Here is a 19,945-nt window from a genome sequence, read left to right on the forward strand (position 1 = left end):
ATATATATATATATACATACATATATATTTATATGAAAACTTAAATTACAATTAAATTTACCAAAATGATTAAAGATTGTGAAACTAAATTATATTATAAATATTTAAGGATATATATTCATAAAGTAATCTCAACGAGATGTAAATCTCGATAAAACCAAATAGGGGATAGAGCTTATAATAAGTGGATAGTCCTTCTCCGCAGATTAGGACTATGCACTTATTAAGTGTTTTCTTTTCAGATTAAATGTTTTATGTATATATGTATGGATGTATATATATATATATATATATATATATATATATATATATATATACATATATATATGTATATATGTATATATATATATATATATATATATATATATATATATATATATATATATATATATATGTATTCGGCAATTATATAACCCTATACATAGAGCGAGCGCCTATTAGTGCCGCTCATTAACAAAGTTTTTTTTCTCGCTTACCTCTCTCTTTCTATTCCACGTAATTCGTTAAGCCAATTTACCATTATTTTTTTTTGTTATTCTCCTCAATAATGTTATAGGCTTTATATATACGTAAACTTAATGAAAAAAACAGTATTTAATGATCTTTTTTACCCCTCCGGGCAGGAACCGTGTTCACTTTTAGATGACTTCTATTTTTTTTTAATGTATGATTAACAGTTAAATAATTAACAGCTGTTTTCATTCATTTTTAAATTATTTTAAATAAATAACACATTTTACAAGCATGTTTGTAAGATAAACACACAACAGATTAGATGAATATATTTATATTGTGTATATTTTTCTCTATTTCTCATGCATACCAAAGTGTATTTAGTGTTCGCAATCTTTGTTGAACATATTCTTGCTTCCGCTACAAAATTTGGCCTCACACATTCGAACCTCTGTAGTATATACCACGATTTTATTAGAAAATGTCACCATATTAAATATATAATATTTTATTACAATGTAGCTATTAACAAGTGCATCATTAAGAAAATATGGATTTTCAATGTAGGAAATGTTGAAAATATTCAGCTCCCGTAACGGTACCCGAGAGATACAGAGAAATATACAAGTATGCCCAACATTTCTATAAAAATAAAACAGGACACAAGACATAAATTTTAATTTCACCGCAAATAATTTTTTCAGTATATCTCCAATAACCACAAAATTAAAATGACACTCATTACTTACGACAAGAGATTAATATAAAATACTTAGTAAAACATCATAGCCTCGCGAATCCATAATTATTAGATGGAAATTTATTTGTTATTTATGAATTCATTTGCTCTTTTTGAGTATCTAACTATAAAACTAGAATGAAGGTCGAAGGATTTGGCCCCAGAAAAAATCATCTTTGATGGCATTAGCAAATAACTAATCCCTCAGTAAACGTGAACCGCTGTGATAATTAGTTTAAATTTACATTTACAATTTTGTATTCACGTTCGTTTGCTAATAAAGAGCATAGAGATCGATAACTCACCATCATTTGAAATTTATAAATGATAAGCCCAATTTACTGGGATAAATGACTGAGGGACGAACAATTTCCAGAAATGGGACTTTCACTTGGCCACTGTCTTATATTATTTAATCAGTCTGAGAGTATTTTATTTGGGGATATATAAACGCCCATGGTTAGGCTGAAGAAACATGCACGATGGACTGCTAAGAAAACAATTCGAGATGTTTGTTTTTCAGCCAAATCTAACGCTTAGATTTCGTGCAAATTGCACCTATAGATTCGGCAATATACGTCTAAGTCGAAGAGGCCATATACCTGAAATTGCATTTAAATAATGATCTCCGATGCTTAATATTTACAATAAATTACATATGTGTACGATATCGATATGTTTTCTCTTATTTATTTGGAATTCCCTACCTCTATTAAATCACGCTTATTTATATATAAATTACTTGAGTATTATAATATACCCACCCCGTAAAAAATACAAATATACTATAGATAAGGCTCGCCAGTGTTTATACCCGCTATTAATATTTGGATATTTATGAAATCAAAGTATATGATCTGTAATTAAATGTTGTATATGTAAATATTTATTATAATTTCTGATGTCATGAATTAAAAAACACACACTGCAGATTTTGTATTATAGGGATTTCTGTTCGATTGAATTTCATTCTGTCCAGTAATTATAAGTGGTGTGTCTTAATTGTTATTTGCATTTAGGTGTCATCTGATCACTAAATAAGTTTTAATCTGTGTATTATTCGCTAATATTTGAATGTCTATATATAATTAGACAATAAAAAACTCCAAGCCAAATACCTTTATATATATATATATATATATATATATATATATATATATATATATATATATATATATATATATATATATATATATATACAACCACAATAGGTTGTTTTATTTATATATATATATATATATATATGTGTGTGTGTGTGTGTGTGTGTGTATATATATATATATAAAAGGTGGTTTCATTTTTTACTATATAATTTAAATACAATTTTATTCCATACGATGTCCTGTGACTTGTCAATATATAGACGTGTATTCAGAGGTCAAATTGTCACAAAACCTAAGCAATTTATTAGACTATATATCAGCAATATTGCGACGAATCTTGTTTCCCCACATTTTCTTTATTTGTTTTATCAGCGAAGACATGGAACATTATATTCGATACTATACCTCGCTGTGTGGCACGTGGTTTAGTCCTGCTTCTTCCCATGATAAATAGCTAAACGAAGCTCAACTAAAAATAACAGATAGTTGCCGAATCTACAATTAAAGAAAATAGGTGTGTCAGATTAAAGTTCGCTACCAAGCTGAAATAGTCCGATTTCTATTAAGTTCATGAGTGTTTTATTGATGGGACAAGGACAGTATTTCAAACGCACGCTAGCTCATGTTATTAGATTATATAAACTTCCAGGAGCTCGGGAATTTTACCTGGGGCAGTTTAAAATGTTGCTTATAGTCTGGTAGAAATAAAGTATGTGACAATATATATTTGTTTGCTATGAAATGCGTGCAATCTAATAAGGCAATACATCGCGGTACATTTATTAAAAATTGTTGTATATTTCTTTATAAAATATACTTGCATTTACATTCATTTCTATCTCAAACCAATTAAGCATTATGTACCTAATGGGGAGTTATAACAATATGTGTATAAGCTATATATAAACAGAGAACTAACAAATTGTAAATACAATCGAAATACATTTTTAATCTAGAAATTATTCCTTATTTGTTTATTAATAAGTACATGGGTTATGAGTAGTCAACAATACACTTACATAACTCCGTTTTATAAGCTTATATGTTGTATTAATCGCATTCCATTTCAAACGTCATGTTTAAACATTATCAGGAATTAAATACAGTATTTTAAAATGCATTGTCTTAAGACGCTGATAAATATTGTTGCTATCGACAAAAAAGCCAGCCGCGTCTATGATTTTGCTACATTTATCTAGCATTGCCGAAAGTATAGCAGCGTAAGTTTAATTGCTTGCATGGATAAATTTCACTATCTTGTTGGTCGTAAATAACATAAATGAACAATTTCGGCAGAATAGTCACTTAATCACACTGACAGATCCCCACTGAGTTACATAGTGGATACCGGGGCTTGTATTCACCAACAATCCACCAGTTGAAGGTGTCAACGACCATTTCCTGACCCCCAATCTTTTCATAAACAACCCTGAAAGGAGTTAATTATTTTATTGCTATTGCCCTTTTTCTTGTTACAGAAAGGGAGGGAGAACAGCGCAATAAAACTCATTGTGTCCTTTTCGTGACGGTCTCCTGCGCAAGTCATGTCTTGTGAAGTATCTTCCGCCGAACGCCGAGGCCGCTGCTACTCGACGAAGCAGGATAAGAAGAAGAAGAAGAAGAAGAAGAAGAAGAAGAAGAAGCCAAACGTTTACACATCTACAACCCAAGAAAATTCAGCAGCGAAATTTATGATTTATACCCAGAAACATCTGTGAACTGAAACAAGAAAAAAATAAAAATAAAAATGATAGAAAAAATAATAAAGAGCGCGAGATAAAAGTTCCTATCTAGGGGAGTGTGTACAGTGAAGCATGTCCGCAGATTCGTAATAAATAAAGCCCGAGTCGACAGGGCAGGGCTAACCGCTTAGCTTACGAGAATTTAAAAGCAAACTTCTACCGGGGCAGTTTGTTTGTTTGCACTCTCTTAACAGCCAGACTTTGTTTTTGCCTGTCGCTCGTCTATTTTCACAGTCTCTTTCCTTGTTGCTCGTTCTTTCTCTTCTCTTCTTTCATCTGCTCATAAATTCGACCGCGTTGATATTATTCTCCCAAGCTTACGGACAGAGTGTCAATTTATTCTCAACGTAAATCACCAAAGTTGTATCCTTCGTTTATGTCGTTTCTTTTTTTTTTTTTAACTAATAAGCGAACAAGGCCAGATAAACGCAACCAAGTCAAACATTATAAAGTTTGAAAATGGAATTATGGACACAATTTTGTTGGTTTTGCTAAGAGTTTTAATCTTATTTTTAATATATTATGGTAGCAAAAATTCCGTTGTGAAGTATTTTACTGAGCTTGTGTGTGTGTATGAAAAAATGACACGGTACAAATTACATACGTATAAATTATTAGAAAATAATGCCACAAAGCAAGCGCAATTTGATGATAGAAAAACAAGAATCGATTGGGGATAAAGAGAAGGCCACCTTCCCATATATATATATATATATATATATATATATATATATATATATATATATATATATATATATATATATATATACACACACACGCACACACATATATATATATATATATATATATATATATATATATATATTAGGCACCGCTTAATATGGCCGAAAAATCAAGGTGTTGTTGTTTTTTAAAACGCAATTGCATTTATAAAAATCCATTATTTGTGAGTAACTTTTTTTCCAGATAGATAAAACCCTGAATTTTATCATATAGACAGCAGAATAATGTAACACTTTTTCTACAATTTTTAATTTCATTTTTAATGTTAAATTTTCCCAAAAGTTAACAATTGACCTTTTTTGTCTTGCACAAAAAACCTACATAAATATTTAAAAAAAAATGGTTTTTGAAATAATTAATTTATTTATTTGTTGTCTAACTTATATTTAGGATTATTATCTATGAGAATATGCAAAAATATTATAATATATACGTACCTGGATTTCAAATAATTCCACTTATTCATATAGGCAACCAGTTACTTAGCGTCGATCTAGAGTCTAGATCGACAATGTTTACGTTTGTAGTTGATAAAAAGCAAACTATGGAAAACCAAACAGGCAAAAAAAAATATTTTTCAGTGACGAAATGTCAATATATTATTAACGCTGAGGCTGGCCAGTACCAGATGGGTGACCATTTGTATGAGCTTGGTTTTTAATGTGTATGTGTGTGGGGGCCAGGCTCCCCAACATTGGGGGGGACAATTTAAAGCAGAATAAAAAAAAATATTTCAGCGCGTCTGGTCCACCGTAGTCGAAACGTGGCAAACGTTTTCAAACGGGATACAAAAAAATGATGCTCTTTTTAACACAAAGGGCACAATATGTATCGCATTTTTGTTTTTTTCTGTTGTATCGATTCTTCACAGTATGCCCTGTTTAATAACGGCCATCCATTATTCGGCTCGCTAAAATACATTGTTTATTCATTCATAAAAGATTTTAAAATGTCTTTTTTCGTATAAATATTTTTTTTTTTTGCTTAACTTAAATTAATTATTTTACTCAACATATTCACCGAATTTCACACTTCAAAACTCAAAAGCGGGATAATTAAATACAATCGAAGTTCTGATATTCAGACGTCCAAATAAGGCATGCAAACAATTTTTTTTTATCTATAATTCTGTTGTGTTCAGTTTCAGATGATTATTTTAAGCATATTTGTACCCCCTCAAAACAAGGGGGGTTTTGTAAGTAATATATATATATATCAATATCGTTTATGGAAAATAAGTACACTATTGTAAAGTTCATTCTTCTCTTAATAATCGCTGAAAATTTCGTATTGATCGGATAATTATCTGATTTTTGGTAAATTTTTAAAAAGACGGTCCGTAAAAAAGTACTTACCTACCCCCCTAGATTTGGCGGTGCCTAATATATATATATATATATATATATATATATATATATATATATATAATATATTTTAGTCATCGACATACAGACCTGTTTCGTTGTTTCACAACTCATCAGTGGCGCTAGACTAACACCTCTCTCAAGCCGAGGATCGAACCTAGAACCGTCGTGATGACAGTCGGCAGTCCTACCCCCTGACTACGGAATCGGTGGCCGAAATTAAACTGTCGGAATGCGTATTTAAATAAACATCCGTCCGCTACTCGTAGAGGGCTCAAACGTTTTGTTTGTAAACAAATTGCGAGCTTCGCATTATTTCAGCTAAATTAAGTAGCGAGTAAGATAATTTACGAGAGTGCTCTACCAAAGAGGGGAGCTTTATAAAATATATTTTAGTCATCGACATACATACCTGTTTCGTTGTTTCACAACTCATCAGTGCCGCTAGACTAACACCTCTCTCTCTCTCTCTCTCTCTCTCTCTCTCTATATATATATATATATATATATATATATATATATATATATATATATGTGTATATATACATGTATATACATATATATATATACATATATATACATGTATATACGTATATATACATATATATACATGTATATACGTATATATACATACATATATATACATATATATACATATGTATACATATATGTATATACATATATATACATATATACATATATATATACATATATATATATATAACATTTAAAATCATACACCCGCGATTTACACACACACACACACACACACACGCACATATATATATATATATATATATATATATATATATATATATATATATATATATATATATATAAATCGCGATATATCCTTACAGTCGGTTGGATGGACAGCGGATAAAGGGGTCAGGCTCATTAACATGGGGTCCCGATTCTTAATCTCGCTAGCTTCAGCCACTCTTAAAAAATAAAATATAATATATATATATATATATATATATATATATATATATATATATATATATATATATATATATATATATATATATATATATATATATATATATTGGTTCAAGGGAAAATTATTCCCAACTCGCATTTCGTAAATAATTGAATTCATTCTAAACGCATCGCTAAACCAGTAACATATATATATATATATATATATATATATATATATATATATATATATATATATATATATATATATATATATATACGTCATATTTATGTTGACACACCGATTCTCGCCTGATCACCGAAGATAAGCAACGTTGACCCTGGTTATTATCGGAAGGGGTGACATATGGCTATATGTGCGCTCTGCTTACCTCAGCATTGTATCTAGTCGTCCTGTACCTCAACTTACCACTGGTATGGAACAATGTGGACTCAGGGATATATATATATATATATATATATATATATATGTATATATGTATATATATATATATATATGTATATATATATATATATATATGTATATATATATATATATATATATATATATATATATATATATATATATATATATATATATATATATATATGGATGAAATTCGACAATATGAAAAATAGTTTTGAGGTCGAAGGACCAGAACGCTCAAGGTTTCGCCCGGTTTAGGGGGGATGGTCAGTGACGAGAGGGTCGGAAGATATGGGGCTATTTATAATGATGGGTGGGGGGAAAGCAGCAAGTTTTCTCATGTAAATTTGATACCTATATACTAGGCACCGCCAAAACTGGGGGGGCAGATCAGTACTTTTTGACGGACCGTTATTTTAAAAATCTACCAAAAATCAGGTAATTATCCGATCAATACGAAATTTTCAGCGATTATTAGGAGAAGAATGAACTTTATAACAGTGTACTCATTTTTCATAAAGGATATTTATATATATTTTTTTTCCTTACAACCCCCCCCTTGTTTTGAAGTGGGAACAAATATGCTTAAAATAATCATCTGAAACTGAAATCAACATATTGTGTTGTAAGGGACAGAATTATAGATTAAAAAAAAATTGTTTGCATACCTTATTTAGACGTCTGAATATCAGAACTTCGATTGTGTTTAATTATCCCGCTTTTGAGTTTTGAAGTGTGAAATTCGGTGAATATGTTAAGTAAAATAATTAATTTAAGTTAAGCAAAACAAAAAAAAAAAGTTTAATATTTATACGAAAAAAGCTATTTTAACATTTTTGATAAATAAATTAACAATTTTTTTTTAGCGAGCCGAATAATGCATGACCATTATTAAACAGGGCATGCTTTGAATAATCGATACCAAAAAAAAAAAAATCGATAAATATTGTGCCCTTTGTGTTAAAAATAGCATCTTTTTTTTCGATCCCGTTTGAAAACGTTTGCCGCCTTTCGACTACCGTGGACCAAACGCGCTGAAATAATTTTTTTTTATTCTGCTTTAAATTGCCCCCCCCCATTTTGGGGAGTCTGGCCCCCACACACATACACATTAAAAACCAAACGCATACAAATGGTCACCCATCTGGTACTGGCCAGCCTCAGCTTAATAATACATTGAAATTTTCGTCACTGAAAAATAAGTTTTTTTTTGCCTGTTTGGTCTTCCATAGTTTTCTTTTTATCAGACGAAAACGTAAACAGAGTCGATCTGAACTCTACGTCAACGCGAATATCTGGTTAACTATATGAATAAGTGGAATTATTTGAAATTCAGGTACTTATATTATAATATTTTTGCATATTCTCTTAGAAAATCATCCTAAATCTTAGTTAGACAATAAATAAATTAATTAATTATTTCAAAACCCCTTTTTTTTAATATTTAAGTACGTTTTTTGTGCAAGACAAAAAATGTCAATTGTTAACTTTTTGGGAAAATTTAACATTTAAAATTGAATTAAAAATAGTAGAAAAAGTTTTACATTATTCTGTTTTCTATATGATAAAATTCAGGGTTTTATCTTTCTGGAAAAAAAAAAGTTACTCAGAAATAATGGATTTTAATAAACGTAATTTCGTTTTAAAAAACAACAACAACTTGATTTTGCGGCCATTTTTGGCGGTGCCTACTATATACATATATACATTTTATGATTAGAGAAAATAATAATAATAATTTGGAGTAAACTGGCGTAGTGATTTGAAAGATTGCGTCTAAAAGTTAAAAAATGTAATAAAAGAAATAAATTGATAAAATGAGACGAATAAATTAATTTGGCTAAAATATCGTGGAGACTTAAATGATAGCGTGTAGAAATATAACCGTAATAGATTAAATAAATAAAAAAAGATAATAAAATAACACGAGATTAGTAAGGGATTTTCTTAAAAAATAGAGACAATTGAATTGGGATAAAATAGCGTAGACATTGAAAGATGGCGTTTAAAAATAGATAGTGATAAAATAAAATACAGTAAATAAGTAAAATAAAAATTAAAAAATGAAGTGAAGTTACGATTGTCTTAATATATATATATATATATATATATATATATATATGAATATATATATATATATATATATATATATATATATATATATATATATATAAAGTTTAACTCGTGTCTAAGGTGTTCTCTTTAATAATTATTTTCAACAGATATTGAGCAACGTCGATAAAATATTTCTTTGTTTTATTATATTGTTGGAATAGGATATTATAACCGACTCAATTTAACGTTGTGTGGATCTGTTATATATGTGTTTAAAGAAAAGTCGAAAATGGACTGAATACATTAATAAACACCACCAGGTTCTTCAGTCAGAATATTAAAATAGGGGTTGGCATGGAAGGGTTCGCACTACTAGTTATAAGGAAGAAAAAACTGGGCACGACAGAAGGCATGGGACTACCCAACCAAACGGAGATGAGGGCACTGGGGGAAGAAGACGCCTATAAATACCTGGGTGTTCTAGAAGAAGAATCCATCAAAGCAACAAAAATGAAAAAAGAGAATCGGAATGCAACAACTGAGGATGGCAAGAAACCTTCTGGAAACTAAATTATGTTCCAGAAACTTAATAAAATATATAAATGCAGTATAATTAGTAAGATACTCGGTACCGTTAATAGGGTGCCCTAAAGAAGAATTGAGACAGCTCGACCGAAAGCCCAAGAAATTATGACTGTGCACAACGCACTACACGCGTAAGACGATTCTGACCGACTCTATGTGAAAATGGCAGGGGCCTGGTCTCCATAGAAGACTGGATGAATGACACCAACAAAACAAAAAAAAAAATAGAAAAATACTAATAATAATGCTAAACACAGAAAAATAATCATGGCAACGAGAGACACGAAAAAATCAATAAAATAAAAAAAAATTGAGACAAAGGATAAAACAAGAAAAGAAAAATGGGAAGTGAAACACCTACACGGAAGATTCATAACGATGACAAAAGATGAAATAAAGGAAAACACTTGGACATCGATGCAAAACATATACAAACCGAGAAACTGAATCCTTAATAACCGCAGAACAAGATAAGAACCAATCACACCAAAACAAAAATCGACAACCCCCTTCATAAAAAAAAACCCAGAAAACAGCAAATGCATACTCTATGGACAAAGAGATGAAACGATAAACCATATAGTAAGTGAATGCAGCAGACTATCTCATGAGGAATATAAGAACACACACGACAAATTTGTCATGGTTGTACACTGGAAATTATGGAAACAACTGCATCTCGAACGAACGGACAAGTGCTACAAACATAAGACGCCAACAGTACTTAAAACACGAGAATCTCAAAATCGTATGTGGCATGGGCATACAAACTGATAAACACATCCAAGCTAGAAGACCGGATGTCGAGAAAATTAATAAGAACGAAAAATTCTGTCAAATCATAGACTTTGCTATTCCAGCAGACCACAGGGTGGATGTACAAGAAAACGAGAAATGGAGCCAATGCTTAGAGCTAGATACAGAGCTGAAAGGCATATGGAAAATGAAGAAAATCACAATCATACGTATTATAGTAGGAGCACTAGGAAAAATCCCGAAGAGTATTGAAAAAATATAGGAGGAATTGGAATCAGAGGGGTGACTGGAAATTACAACGAACAGCAATAATGAAACAGCTGAAATATTAAGAAATCACTTTGAATGTGGAGACCAACACACATCAGCAAGAAAAAAACCTGTCAAACCATAGACTTTGCTGTTTCAGTTGCCCAAAGGATGAATATCTAAGAAAAGGAGAAACGGAGCTAATACACTGAGCAAGCCAGACAGCTGGAAGGAATATGGGAGAAAAAGTAAATAAAAATAATACCTATATTAGTAGAAACACTAGGAGCCATCCCGACTTTGAAAAAAGAATAGGAGAAATTGGAATCAAAGGAATGACCGGGAAAAACACAACAAACAAAAATAGTTAAAAAAAAAAAAACATTTGAAAAACAGTTAAGAAAAAACCCTTGAATGTTGAGAATAACACCCATCAGCAACAAGCGCGGACCAGAAAACTGCTGCAGAGTCAAGCCATGAAGTGCTACATGGAACCAAGGAAACTGAAGCCGCATATCTATAATTCTCTAACCCAACCTTATCCCCAATTATCACATGACTGAACCTCTCCATAAAGAGTGAATAGCCAAGAAGAGTCTAAGAGGAAGGAAAGAACAAGGAGAGAGCACTCCGCTGGATATGGGACAAGAGAACTGGCATCTTGTGGAGGGTTTTTGCCTTTCAAATATCAGTGAAGACAAATAGCTGCTGCCAACGAGAAATCACTGACAAACAATTGTTACGATAATGCAAATGTATTTGCAAATGTCATAGAAAGTGGTGGAGAGTACTGAAAATCTGTGGAAGCCTTGTTGTCACTCGGCTTCTAGGAAATACCACAGGTTGTTTTCAAGAAGAGATCTTTGATGACCATTGCAAAAATTCCTTGTGAGGCAATAACAATAATAATAATAATAATAATAATAATAATAATAATAATAATAATAATGACCCCTCAAGCATGCATAATAGAATGCTTAAAATGTATAAAATATAAAGCAGGATCATAATCGTGATTGGAAATGCAAAATGGCGATTGAAACTGACAGCTAATACACAACCCATAACAGAAATCAATACAGGAAGAGGTAACCTCCAAGGGGATTCACTATCATCATTACTGTTCGTCATAGTCACGATGCCCTGAACAATATGTTGAGAAAGTGCCAAGCCGGATACATGTTCTCTAACATGAAAGAAAAAAAAATGAACCACATGATGTGCATGGACGATCTGAAACTCAAGAACCAAAAATTAACAAGAGACACGAATAAATACAACCAGGATCTTCAGCCAGGGAATCCAAATTGAGTTTGGTAGTGAAACTTGTGCAGTACTATTTATAAAGAAGGGAAAACTAAAGTCGACAGAGGCCATGGAATTACCCAACCAAACGGAGATGAGGGCACCGGGGGAACAAGACGTCTATAAATACGTAGGAGTACTGGAAGAAAATACCATCACACTAACTGAAATGAAAGAGAGAATAAGAATGTGAAAAAGGAAAGACGTCGGGAGAGGACTAATCTCTAAAGAAGACTGTGTGAAGGATACAACAAAAGAACTAGAAAAATACATAATGCAAACACTGAAAGGATAATTATGGCAGCGAGAGACACGGATAAAAAACAACAAAACAGAAAACAGAGAGACAAACAACAACTCGAGAAAAGAGAAATGGGAAGATAAACAACTCCACGGAAGATTTATCAGAATGACAAAATATGAGAATAATAAAAACACCTGGAATGGATGCGAAAAGGACATATAAACCGAGAAACTGAATCTCTAATAATTCAGCACAAGATAACTCGATAAGAAACAACCATATTAAAGCAAGGATCGATAAAACACAAGATGCAGACGCTGTTGACAAAGAGACAAAGCGATAAACGATAAAGTAAGTTAATGGAGCAAACTTGCCCAAAAGGAATACAAAAACAGGCATGACCAAGTGGGGAGGGCGGTACACTCGGAATTATGCAAACGACTCTATTTTGAGCGTCCAGACAAATAGTACAACATAAACCCGCAACAGCACTCGTAAACGAGAACCAGAAAATCCTATTGGACAGGGACATACAGACGGACAAACGCATCCAGGCAAGAAGACCAGAGGTAATTATTTACAAGAAAGAGAAATCCTGTCAAATCGTAGACTTTGCAGTCCCAGCTGACCACAGGGTGAGTATGAAAGAAAAGGATAAACGAAGCAAATACACAGAGCTAGTCGGAGAATCGAAAGGGGTTTGGATGATGAAGAAACTCAAAATAGTACCGATAATAGTAGGAACACTAGGAACAATTCCGAAAAACTTCTAAAAAAGAATGCCCGAAATGGGAATCAGAGGAATAACTGCAAAAGTACAACGACTAACGATAATGAAAACGACTGACATATTAAGGAAAACCCTTGAATGCGGAGAATAATACAAGCCAATATAACGAATAATCGTTACAGGGAATGAAGAACACCGAAACTGCATATCTACAAGTTCTACACCCTCCATCATGCATCCCCCCATTGTTTCATCACCATCCCCCCATAAAAAGGGATACGCAAGGGCTGAGAAGGGTCAATAAGGACTGAAATACCGAGGAGCGACCGCCAACCAGACCTCGGCTGGACAAGCGCAAAGAGAACTGGAACCTTGGGTAGGCTGAGTGACACTCAAATTCTAGTATAAACCAGTGGCCACTACCAACGAGAAATCAATAGTAAGCGGATGTTGCAATGATGCAAATTCATTTGCAAATGCTATCAACGGAGGTGGAGAGAGATGGACGTCTGGGGAGACTTGTTGTCACTCAGCTTCCAGAGAAAACCACAGGTTTCCAATCAGATCGTTTGTTGATTTGTGTGAGGCAATAATAAAGATAATAATAATAATAATAATAATAATAATAATAATAATAATAATAATAAGAAGAAGAAGAAGAAGAAGAAGGAGAAGGAGAAGGAGAAGACAGTGTATACCTGAATTATTTTTAATAATACAATGATTACTTGAATTATCATTTTATTTTATTTTGGATGGGAGGTACTTTTTTCAAAGTATACTACCTCAATAATTTATTTTCTATTGATGAGAAATTGCTGAGATTTCCAAAATGCCCTCCTCTCATGATGGAATTTTGTAAAGTAGCACTCGCCACTACTTGCTTTTATAACTGAATAAATGCTTAAAATTAAGAAATGTAAATAAGTAAATATATTTTTTTTTTAAATATCATGGAGTGTGTAGTCTTTGTAAAAAGAATATCGTCTTTTAGTACAGCAAAACGATGTGCTTTCAATCGATATATATTCAACAATAACCGACTTTTACTTGGCCCTGCAGGTGGGACATTAGAATACGCCGACTGCCCCCCTGCAGAGGGTAAAGGCCCCTTAATGGGGATCCTGGATATGACCTTAAACTATATCCAGTGGCCAGGCCCCAGTTTGTGGGCTTTGGGGAGTGGGGAGCCACCCTTTAATTACGATTGATCCCAGGTCAACTCTGACCCGGAGTGGTAGTACCTGTTAGGGTCCCAACTATGGGTTAAATAGAAACCGACGTGAAAACAACAAATATATTCTATTGAAATTTTTTTTTTCAAAATCTTTGGATTCGGCATTGATATGCCGTAAAACAAAAACAACCAAACAACCAACCGAGTTTTACTACCTAGCAAAATTACCGCGTTTTACTAACTAGCAAATATGGATGAGTTTTTCTTAGTTTTCAATGGATAGGCTTTATATGGACGAGTTAACCGTGGACGAGTTTTCCGGTCAACACACACACACACACACACACACACACACACACACACACACACACACACACATATATATATATATATATATATATATATGTATATATACGTAGATTTTCAGAGGAAACATAATTTAATTAAATACCAAAAAAAAAAACACAAGAATTGGGTAGGTGAAATTATTAAAATATCCTTAAGGCCTTATCGTCTGCCCCTCTAAGAGGAAACGTCAGAATGATAAATTAAAAACTAAGAAACGAATGAGGGAAGAAGGGAATTTTTGGTTTCAGTTGGAAGAACAGTGAAAAAAAAAATCTTACTGTTCAGGTGGTTTTAAATCAATGAATATCTCCAACTGATGTTTCAGAATCTTTTGTCTACACAGGCTAGGTCGAGAGTTGTTAATAACTAACGCCTCAATAATATTGAGATGATAGTTCGACCTCGCACTGTATAAAAGAGAAAACCACCCATCGGAATATTGCTCAGAACACCTATTCTCAACATCTATTCTCAAAAAAAATATATATATATATATGTATGTATATATATATATATATATATATATATATATATATATATATATATATATATATATATATATATATATATATATATATATGATCACGTTGTAATGAACTTGCGCAGATGGATCAACGTTTCAAAATTTTCCCCGTTTCGGTAGAACTCCAAGTAAATCTTGCTGTCCTAAAATAAAATAATATTTTCGCCGGACCAACATGAAGAACCACCCATCATTTTTCATCATCATGTTTTGGGAAGTACTAATCTCTTACCCCTCGATCGTGTTGGTTACCCGGATATTAAAGACACTTTTTACCTTCTGACTCTCTTTCATCATTTGAAGACACACGGCCTTCAGGCTTTATAAGCCAAAACGTAATAAAATCGCACAAAACAAATCGAACAAATGTTTTAAATTCCAAAATATCATAGCCATCTATTCAGAGGTTTTTTTTTTAATATAGTGTGACTTTTTAATAAGATATTCATGTTAGCACTATTTCCTTGATCAATGCACAGGCAATTAACTATTTGCCTTACCCTGATTTATTAACTCATCTTTATTTGGAAGCAAACCAAAATAAATCTGCGATCTAGACAAAGTTGATTTTGCAACTGTCAATTTGTATTTTAAGAATGCTGCAAAATGATGTGAAAAGTTACTACAAGAAATATTGTATACTATCAAAGTATCCACAAAACAGCAAATGCAGACTCTGTAGACAAAGAAGAATACATTGACCTTGAAAAATAGTCTGCCATATCCCTAAGCCAGAGACGATCATCATGTCAGGATTTGTCATGATCTATCCAATAGTGTAGGCTGGAAGTGGTATATATACATATTGCTATATACATACGTGTTTTAAGGACCCAATCTGTTCTGTGGGTGGGTGTATATAAAATAGCAAACAATCTGTCTATGTTGTATTGTTTGTACCACAAATACATATGTTCCGTTGTTGGGGAATATATATATGACATTGACAAATGTATACAAAATGTTCTTCTAACGAATGTGGGTATACAAACTCTGTACGTGGACCCAATGAAAGCTTGATGGTTCTACAGAAATTAAACCATATGTTTTCGTATCTACATATATCTGTACGCTTTTTTTACGGGTCAATTTGTAGTGCCCCGCGTTAATACGTGCATGTGTCAGACACGTATTTACCACATACTTTTCCAAATGCGTTGTTAGCTGTCTATGTTTTGGTTTACCTGAGAATTTCATCTGTTACTGGATAGATCCGGATTCTGTTTAAAACTATCCAGGAGCATGGTTTGTTTTATGTAAACTTTTTCACGTGTGTCGATACAGAGAAATATCCAACTCTAATGTATTAACCCATGGGTTCTCCAGTCCCCATTTTGAGACACGTCACTTCCTTCCTAGTAGGGGGAGACGATTTGTAATCATCCTCTCTATTTGGTGTCTGGAAATAGAACTCAACACTATACCCATCTGTTACATGTATTTCTGGCTTGTGATCAGCTAAGTTATATAAAATGGACAGTCACTTCACTTTAAAATTTACAGAAGCCACTTTTGCTTATAATAAGACTTTGTTTATTTACGATATACATTTAAACAAATGACGGCGGTAGAGCTTAGTGGCAGAGGGGGCTCGCAGAATCCTGTTTTAATCTGTGTCTCGTTTCTGTCTGTCTGTTTGCTTTCTTTCTTTCTCTTATTTTTATTGGTATCACTCCGAACCATTAACGTTTTTCTCGACAGTTTGCTTATTGCAGTTATGCATGTTTTGGTCTGACCCATGACTGATTGACGGTATGGATCTAGGTGGTTCTAATCCCGGACTCCCCATTGTTTAATCTTTCTGTTTGTCTGGATGCAATGTAGGGCCAATTTCCTAGGATTGACCCATTGTTTCTCACCTGCTTTCCTGGATGAAGCGTAGGTCTCCTTTCCTTGGATTGACCCATTGTAGATTTGATCCTTTGGAATTTCCATTGTTCTTTTTGTTTGCCTCGACACAGGTCGCCCGCATCTATCCTTAACAAACTGAACTGGAACACGTGATAAAGAACACGTCAATTCGATTATCTGTTCCAGACTTTTCGGTGCAAACTTTACTATTTTAGAGGGTTGGACATGTTTTGGTATGGTTTGATAAGCGTATAGCTCATATCTCTTGTTTACCTTACCTTTTGATAAGTTTATTTCGCCATATCTCTTGTTTACTTCTCATATTATATAGATAGACGTATATATAGGCCCATAGCTAAATTGATAGATAGATAGAGAGATAGATAGATATTTAGATAGATAGATGAATTGATAGATAGACAAATAACAGAATATGCACTTTTCTGCCGGAAAACAATACAACAATATCTCATGATTTTGACTTTGAAAATTTTGTGCCCCATCCCTAGCTAGAGAATGATACACAAGCCTGATTTGGTCATGATCGATCCACTGGTGTTGGCTGTAGGAAAGTCTATATTCATTTACTATGACCTTTACCTTCTACAATTACCATGTAACAATGGTGGGCAAGGGAAGATCATCATGTCAGGTTTGGTCATGATCGATCCACTGGGTTGGCCTGTTGGAGATTTGTACTCGCAGACACACACACACACATACACGATTGCTATCACTTAATATATATATATATATATATATATATATATATATATATATATATATAGGGAGAGAGAGAGATTTAAAAGTTTATAATCATTTCAGACCCTGAATATGACCTTAAACAATATCCGGTGGTCAGGCCCCAGCTTGCGGACTTTGGGGAGTGTGGGACCACCCCTTAATTGTCATTTCTCCCAGGTCCACTCTTACCCGGACTGTTAGCACCTGTTAGCGTCCCAACTATGGTTTAAATAGAAACCGTCTTAAAAAATATGTATATATATATATATACTCCATTAAAAAAAAACTGTTCTTCCAAATCACTGGATTCGGTATTAAATATCCTGAAAATTGGTTGATATGCCGTAAAACAAAAACAACGGACCAACCCTAATTATTTGAAGCAACCCAACTTAATGATCAGATTAATTGTAAATAAATCGAGGTTTTAAAACGGTATAGGTGTCACCGCCAATACGCGTCGCTTAAGTAAAACTTGTTTTTAAGAAAAGAAAATAATAAAATACGCTATTTTAAATTTAAGATGTCTTTTCTTTAGAAATTTAATATGTATTTGCTGGATATTTCTATGGTATTCTCCAGTTATAAATTTCCATTTAACCAATTCCTTTGTACTCTGTCTTTGTTGTTTATTTGTTGATGTAGAAGAATTATTTTGCTATGTTTATATATATTGAAGTTCGTGTTTATTTATCCGGAGACGTATTTCCGAGCTAATATTTCCCCAAACTATTGTTTCCCCATTATGCTTACGCTTTAATTATTACAGGTATATCTTTAATTATTCTTAAATTAGACTATTTAGCTATTCAAAACACAACTGAAATAATTATTCTGATTTGCTTATCATATAAACGTTAGTGTTTCTGCACAAAGAAACCTGTTTACTGATTAATCTCGAAAGTAACTTTTCATTGGATGTTTTTAATCTTTGAAAAAATATATATATATTTTTTTAACAAATATAAGTTTCAAAGTCGGGTTAAACGTCTCTATAACGGAACTCACACCCTTAACATTAATTTCGTGTAGGGAACGCACATTTCCCGGCATTTAAAAATACAACCGCCGAGAGACAAGGCGTTAATATTTACTACTGTTTTTTCTCCAGCTTTACAACATGGCGAGTAAGAAAAAGAAAAAAAAAGAAACCAAAATATTGAGGATGGAGTTTGCCACGGAAATATATTTTAATTAAAAATTTCAAACAAGAAAAGTATGTATTTATTTTCGTAAAAATGCGTTGTAATTTGGCTCTCGAGCGCGCTTGATGCGTGTTTAATTCAATTTTTTTTCTAAATATATGCACCAATATTGTCATGCTGAAATAATAATAATTTAGAAACTCGTTCCTAATATAGGGGGCTGTAACTATTTTGTACATTAACCTAACAGTTTATTAAAATATTGTAAAACTTAAATGGGGAATCAAAATATATAATTTTGTTTCTGATAGTACATATTTTTTCCAGCTATTTTATTAAGAAAGCAGTAGAATGTAATGACGTTTGCAGTTCAAACTCCTCCATAAAAAAACCCTTAGTCTGAGATTATGAGATTAAAAGCTATGTGCCTACTTATACAAATATCTATGTGAGCGATCCCATTAAACATGTAAATTTGAGAGTCAGAAATTAAATGAATACAAATGTCTTAAACACATAGACAAATTGTGGCAAATATTGTATTCATTGGAGTAGATGGTGCAATTTATAATAAAAAATTATGAGGAGAATGGATAGAACAATATATAAAAAACTACTGTGGAGTTCACCTTTTAAGTTTTACAGATGATGAACTACACTGCGTATCAAATTGTTAACGAGTTTACATTTTAAAAACAAAATATTTAAGGAATGAGTGAATAAAAACATATGAAACGTTG

The sequence above is a fragment of the Euprymna scolopes genome, chromosome 9 (assembly GCF_053919585.1).
Source record: "Euprymna scolopes isolate OS-2025 chromosome 9, ASM5391958v1, whole genome shotgun sequence".
NCBI classification, from domain to species: Eukaryota; Metazoa; Mollusca; class Cephalopoda; order Sepiida; family Sepiolidae; genus Euprymna; species Euprymna scolopes.